Consider the following 6000-nt stretch of genomic DNA (forward strand, 5'->3'; position numbering starts at 1 on the left):
CTGCCCAACAAGGAGATTACCAGCCTAATCTCCATGGCGCTAATGATTTAGATGCTGCCAGGTCCCTAGCGTCTGCACCAGACCTGTCTGAGTGTGGAGCTCCCGGGGCGGCCAGGCCCATGGGACAGGGCAGGAGAGGGCCAGCCCAGCACTGGAGTGGAGGAGGTAGGTGGCCTGGGCTCACGGCCACATACAGGGACAGGGAGGGAGCTGGGTTTTCCCTGTGGCCCAGGGCTCCTATGATAAGGCTAGACTTCCTGCTTGGAAATGGGGTGATCTCACACCACTGGGAGGTGTGCCCCCCTTGGAGAGGGCCAAGAAGGGAACCAACACAAGCTCTCCGGGAGTGAGGGGGAGAGAGACTGAGCCCTGACTTTACCCTGCTCCCTCTACCCCTCCTGTGAAGTCTGCAGAATTCTTGGGGTTGCTCAAAACCAAGGTTGGAGAGCAAGGTCAGACCACCAGGGCTATTTCATCAGGTGGACTTCCTGGCAATCCGTGACTGTCTTGGGAGAAGCAGACAGGGGGAACCAACAGAACTTGGGAATGAATACCTGCGTGGGCCAGGGGCAGGCCCTGCACTAGCTGGTCACTCTCACATGGAAGGACGTGTAGTGAAGACCACTTCCTATCCCACACCTTCCCCCATACAGGATCATGATTGGTCTCCACCTCCCCCCCACCCCCCCCACCCCCACCCCCACCCCCACCACAAGGCAGGCCCAGGCTACCCAGCCAGGGCTTGCCCTGCCTTCCAGCACTGGATTTGGAACAGAGCCAGGGGCCTGGGGAGGCACCCAGGCCATGGGGACCCCACGCACCCTTCAGGACCTCTCCTAGAGCCCCCAGCTTTCACCCTGCCTGGGAGCTCCATCTCTAAAGCCCAGAAACTTTGGTCTCAAGGCCCAGTTTGAAAGGGCAAAGTTGTTTACCAACCTCCCTTCCTTCATCCCTCCAAACTGACCAAGACCTGACTTCCCACCACCACCATTTGGCCCCCACAGCCCCTCAGTTCCTGGCATCAGGCTACATGCTGTAGGCCTTCCTCTCTTGCTCATCACAGGCCAAGGCTAAGAAGGCCTAGACATTCCTTCTCCACAGCTCAGGGACAGCCCTCATCAAGTCCTCACAACAACCCTGTGAGGAAACCGAGGCGCAGAACTAGCTCAAAGCCGGGCCCATAGCCAGGGCCTCCAGCACCTCCCATTCTCCCTGCCGGAGAGAAAGGCCTGGCAGGACCAAGCTGAGGGGCCAAGCAAGGGTCCTCTGGGCCATGACTCCTCCTGCCCAGACCTGCCTGTCCTCCACCCCCGGCAGGAAGAGGCCCCTGGCAGCACTGAGGGGCAGCGCCAGGCCGCCAGGCCCACAGCCCCCGCAGCTGTAAGCAGCTTGGCCCACTTCAAGGAGGAAAAGGAAAATGAGGAAGAGATCCCAATGGCTCAATCAAGCACAGGTGGGAGAGAGGCAGGCAAGAGGGAGAGACCCCAAGGAGTCGGCTGGGGAAGCTCTTAGCATCCCCCTGTGCCCTCCATGCCAACCCCAGGTCTGACTATACCCATAGGCCCTGGGTCTCCTTCCAAAACATCCTCGTGGGTGGGGCATGGATAGGCCCTGCTGTGGATTTGAACAGGGCCAGGGTGTTGGGGGAGAGGGTCCCTCAGACTATACCCACCCCTGCTATGTTGATGGAAGGTCCAAGATTAGAATGAATTAGGGGCCCAGTACACAGCTGATGTTCAAAAGATGCATATTGACACTGACAGTGAAAGTCATGCCATGTTTGCCCAGCTGCCCTTGCCTCCTGCAGACCCCAAGAATTAATCATCACCCCCTACAACAGGGCCCACCTCAGAGCCCAGGGCAGGGCTTGTACCCAACAGGTGCTCTGTAAGTGCTTTTTGAATCGTTAGGGTCATCGATTTAGATAGAGACAGGGACCTAGGAGGGGATTCCACAGCCACCTGCCCTATCCACCAAGGAGAAGGGTCAGAATCAGGTGAGGTGGAAGTAAGAGGCCCAGGAGACCAGTGGTAGGCTCCCAGCTGGGGACCTTGGTTTGGCTGATGAGAAGACCCCAAATCCTTCAGGGGTCCCAAACACCCTCACTCTACTTCAGGTTTCTGACTCTGGGCACCTGCCAGATCCTTTTCATTCATCCACACACTGAGGCCCTCTCACCCGCAGGTACCATGCCCAGGATGGGATAGGCAGGGCCAGCGAAGGAGCTCATGAGTACCCCACCCCTTACCTCACCTCAATGCACTACCCCACCCCAGGCAATGCACCCCTCTCAGAACTACACCCTCATCCCTCCTTCCCTCACCCAGCCACACCTGCCTCCCCGCCCTCAGGTGGAATCCTCCATGTTCCTCTAGTCTGTTTCCTCGCCTCCATCCTGAGGGCCGGGTAACCACACCCCAGATCCACCCACTAATGGTTTGTGTCTGGCTTCAAAGGGGCCCCACCCTCTGCCTCCCCAAGGCCCTAGAAGATGCAGAAACATTCCTGGGGCTCCAAGCAGCCTCTTCCCAATTAGGGGAGGCAGGGGTAGGAAAATACCCTTGTGCCCCCTGCACACCAGGGGGGTCAGCCAGGTTCTCGCCTCCTCAGAGACAAGCTGACTCAGCTTCTCCCTCTGCCTTACTCAGACACCTCCCTCTGACTGGTTTCCAGGAATGGTCATATGGGGTGGACCCAGGACAAAGACAGCTGGGGGCACCCTGTCTTTCCAGGCAGAGCCACCTCAGATGCCAAGGGCCCCACCCCAAAAAGGAGCCAGAGGTCTGAGCACCCTAGATGGGTTTCAGAGCAGGAAGACAGGGAGAGGAAGGGAGGGCTGGGAATGGGTGGGGTCCACTGGAGAAAGGGGAGCCCAGGGCTCAGGGAGGCACATGTGGGAAATCTGTGGCTTCCTTCAGGAAGACTCCAGTCTGCCAGGTCCTGCTCCTTCCTTCTGCCCCTTCCCTCCTCTCCCCTTTCCCTCCTCTCTCCCCTCCTCTCCCCTTTCCCTCTTCTCCCCCTTCCCTCCTCTGCCCCTCCCCTTCTCTCCCCTTTCCCTCTTCTCCCCCTTCCCTCCTCTGCCCCTCCCCTTCTCTCCCCTTCCTCCTCTGCCCCTCCCCTTCTCTCCCCCTTCCCTCCTTTGCCCCTCCCCTCCTGTCTCCCTTCCCTCCTGCCTCCCTTCCTTCCTGCCTCCCTTCCTTCCTGTCTCCCTTCCCACCTCTGCCCCTCTCCTCCTCTCCCCCTTCCCTCCTCTGCCCCTTCCCTCCTCTGCCCCTCCCTCCTCTCCCCCTTCCCTCCTCTCTTCCTTCCCTCCTCTGCCCCCTCCCTCCTCTGCCTCTTTCCTCTCTCTACCCTTTGTAACAGCCAAGTGGACTCCCTTTCAGACGTGGGACACAACCCTCCCCACTTTGCCCTTCAGACTGACTGAGGGGGCCTGCACTAATGGGGCTCCAGTCTCCCTCCTACCTTCCAGATGCAACCCTCCAGGGGCCCTTCAGCCCCACCCAGTGTGCTCCTCTCTACTCTTCTCCCTCCTTCCCCTTAGGAGGCAGGCTATGCCCTATTAATTCACACTCATTTGTACCTGCTCTTTAATGCTCTTAAGTGATTTCCTCTGGGCACCTGTGCCTGAAGCTCCCTGAGGGAGAGGCTCTGACTCCCCTTCAGGTTGGACACTTCCTCAGGGCTGGGCATATATCTTTCTACTCAGAACTCAGAGCAGAGGCCTAAGTCTCCCCCTTCAGGCCCTAGACTCTCTCAGCCTGGGAGCTCCCCTGGGGTGGGGGCTGTGTCTCCCTCTTGTGACCTGGCTGCTGTGAGCAGGGCTTCCTGTCCTCCACCCTCTCTGATCCACCTGACACAAGCCGGTGGGGTGGGGGGCAGCCTTGGCTCTTTGTTCTGGTGCTGATCACCCAGCCCCCGACACTATGAGAGGGGAGGAGGGAGGAGGACCAGGGGAGGGAGGGCTTTAGGAGGGAGGATCAGGGGTGGTAAGACTATGGGAAGGTGGATGGGGGTGACCACCAGGGGAGGGGGAACTACAGGAGGGAGGACCATGTAACACCTTCATGTGCCCTGGGAAGGTGAGAGGAAGCAGAAGACACCTGTACCCTCAGGAGGTGCACACGGGGGGGGCCATCTCTCCAAGTGCAAAGCAGGAGGGAGGGCAAGAACATTCCTGTGCAGAGAAGCCTGGGCTCCAGGTGACACTCCACCACCACCACCCCCATCCCTGCCCTCCCCAGATCCTCCCCATCAAGGCCTGCCTCCTCCAGAAAGCTGCCCAAACAGCTGGCCAGGAGCAAGCTCCACTTGGCTGAACTCCTGCGGGCCCCCTCTCCACACACACACATCCTGCCTCTACCTCTGAACCCAGCACCCCCTCCCACGCTTGTAAATTAACATTTCAGGTGTGATTCACATCCCTGCAAAGTTTTATGATGGAGGAAGCACGGCTCCTAATCTTCAGGGCCCCTGGCCTCAGGCATCGTGTTATCTATGATCACGGCTTTACAAGGCCTGAAAAGAGGTCAGAACTCTGAGTCCAAGAACCTGGGGTCAAATCTAGACTCTGCTGTAGAAACCAGTGTGGTGGTTCTGTTACTGGAGAATGGCATCGGTTCTTGTCTTCGGTGTAGGAAAGAATTCAAACACTGAGACAAACAGTGCCAAGCAGAGGGTTAGTAGTAAGAGGACACTTGACTAAGAAGTGGCAAGCGGGCTACTCAGGTAGGGAAAGAATCTGAGTGCCCCATAGTCATTTTCTTAGGGTTTTATACCCTTTTTGTCTCTTTATCCATCTCTATTAACATTTAAAAGCCAGGATGAGAGCCCCCTATAAAGGCTATTTCCTTGGCTTAAGGTTTAATTACCAAGTTAGAGATCTTATCAAGTTAAGGGCTTTATCAAATCAAAGACCCCTGTAAAGATCATTTCCTTGGCTTAAAGTTTAACTATGTAAAAAAAAAAAATGTAGGGACCATCTTATTGAGGAATGTCACCACCCCGTCTCTTCCTTTGTAGGGATTGTCTTACTGAGGAATGTCACCACCCCCTGCCTGTTCCTCTTCCCAAGTGCAAGCTCTCCCGCTCCCCCTTACAGTTCCTCAAAAAGTTAAACATGACCCAGCAATTCCATTCCTGGGTATCTACCCAAAAGAATTGAAAACAGGGACTCGAACAGATCTTTGTACACCAATGTTCATTGCAGCATTATTCACAAGAGCCAAAAGGTAGAAACAACCCAAGTGTCCACCAACAGATAACTGGATAAACAAAATGTGGTATATCCGTACAAAAAAAAAAAAACCCAAACCCGTTGCCGTTGAGTCGATTCTGACCCATAGCAACCCTAGAGGACAGAGTAGAGCTGCCCCACAGGGTTTCCAAGGAGTGGCTGGTGGATTTGAACTGCCGACCTTTTGGTTAGCAGCCTTTTCACTTAACTACTACGCCACCAGGGCTCCAAAAGTCACAGACCCGGCCTGTCCACACCTAGCCCCAGAGGGGCAAGCCTGTACACCCCACAGGAGCCCAGGATATCTATACAATGCAATACTATTCAGCCATAAAGAGAAACGAAGTTCTCTTTATTATTTATTATCGTCAATATTTGTCACAAAAGGACAAATATTGACGATCCCACTTACATAATATCTGGCATAGGCAATGTATAGAGACCAAAAGTTATTAGTGTTTACCAGGGGTAGAGGAGCCCTGGTAGCTCAGTGGTTAAAGTGCTCAGCTGCTAACCAAAAGATCAGAGGTTCCAACCCACCAGCCGCTCCACAGGAGAAAGATGTGACAGTCTGCTTCCATAAAGGTTTACAGCCTTGGAAACCCTATGAAGCAGTCCTACTCTGTCCTACAGGACCCCGCTATGAGTCAGATTCGACTTGATAGCAGTGGGTTGGGTTTGGTTTGGGTACCAGGGTCGGGGCGGGGAGGGGAAGAAGGAGTCATTGCTCAGGGGGCACTGAGCTTTGTTTAAGGGTGATGGGA

The sequence above is a fragment of the Elephas maximus genome, chromosome 19, assembly GCF_024166365.1.
Source record: "Elephas maximus indicus isolate mEleMax1 chromosome 19, mEleMax1 primary haplotype, whole genome shotgun sequence".
Lineage (NCBI taxonomy): Eukaryota > Metazoa > Chordata > Mammalia > Proboscidea > Elephantidae > Elephas > Elephas maximus.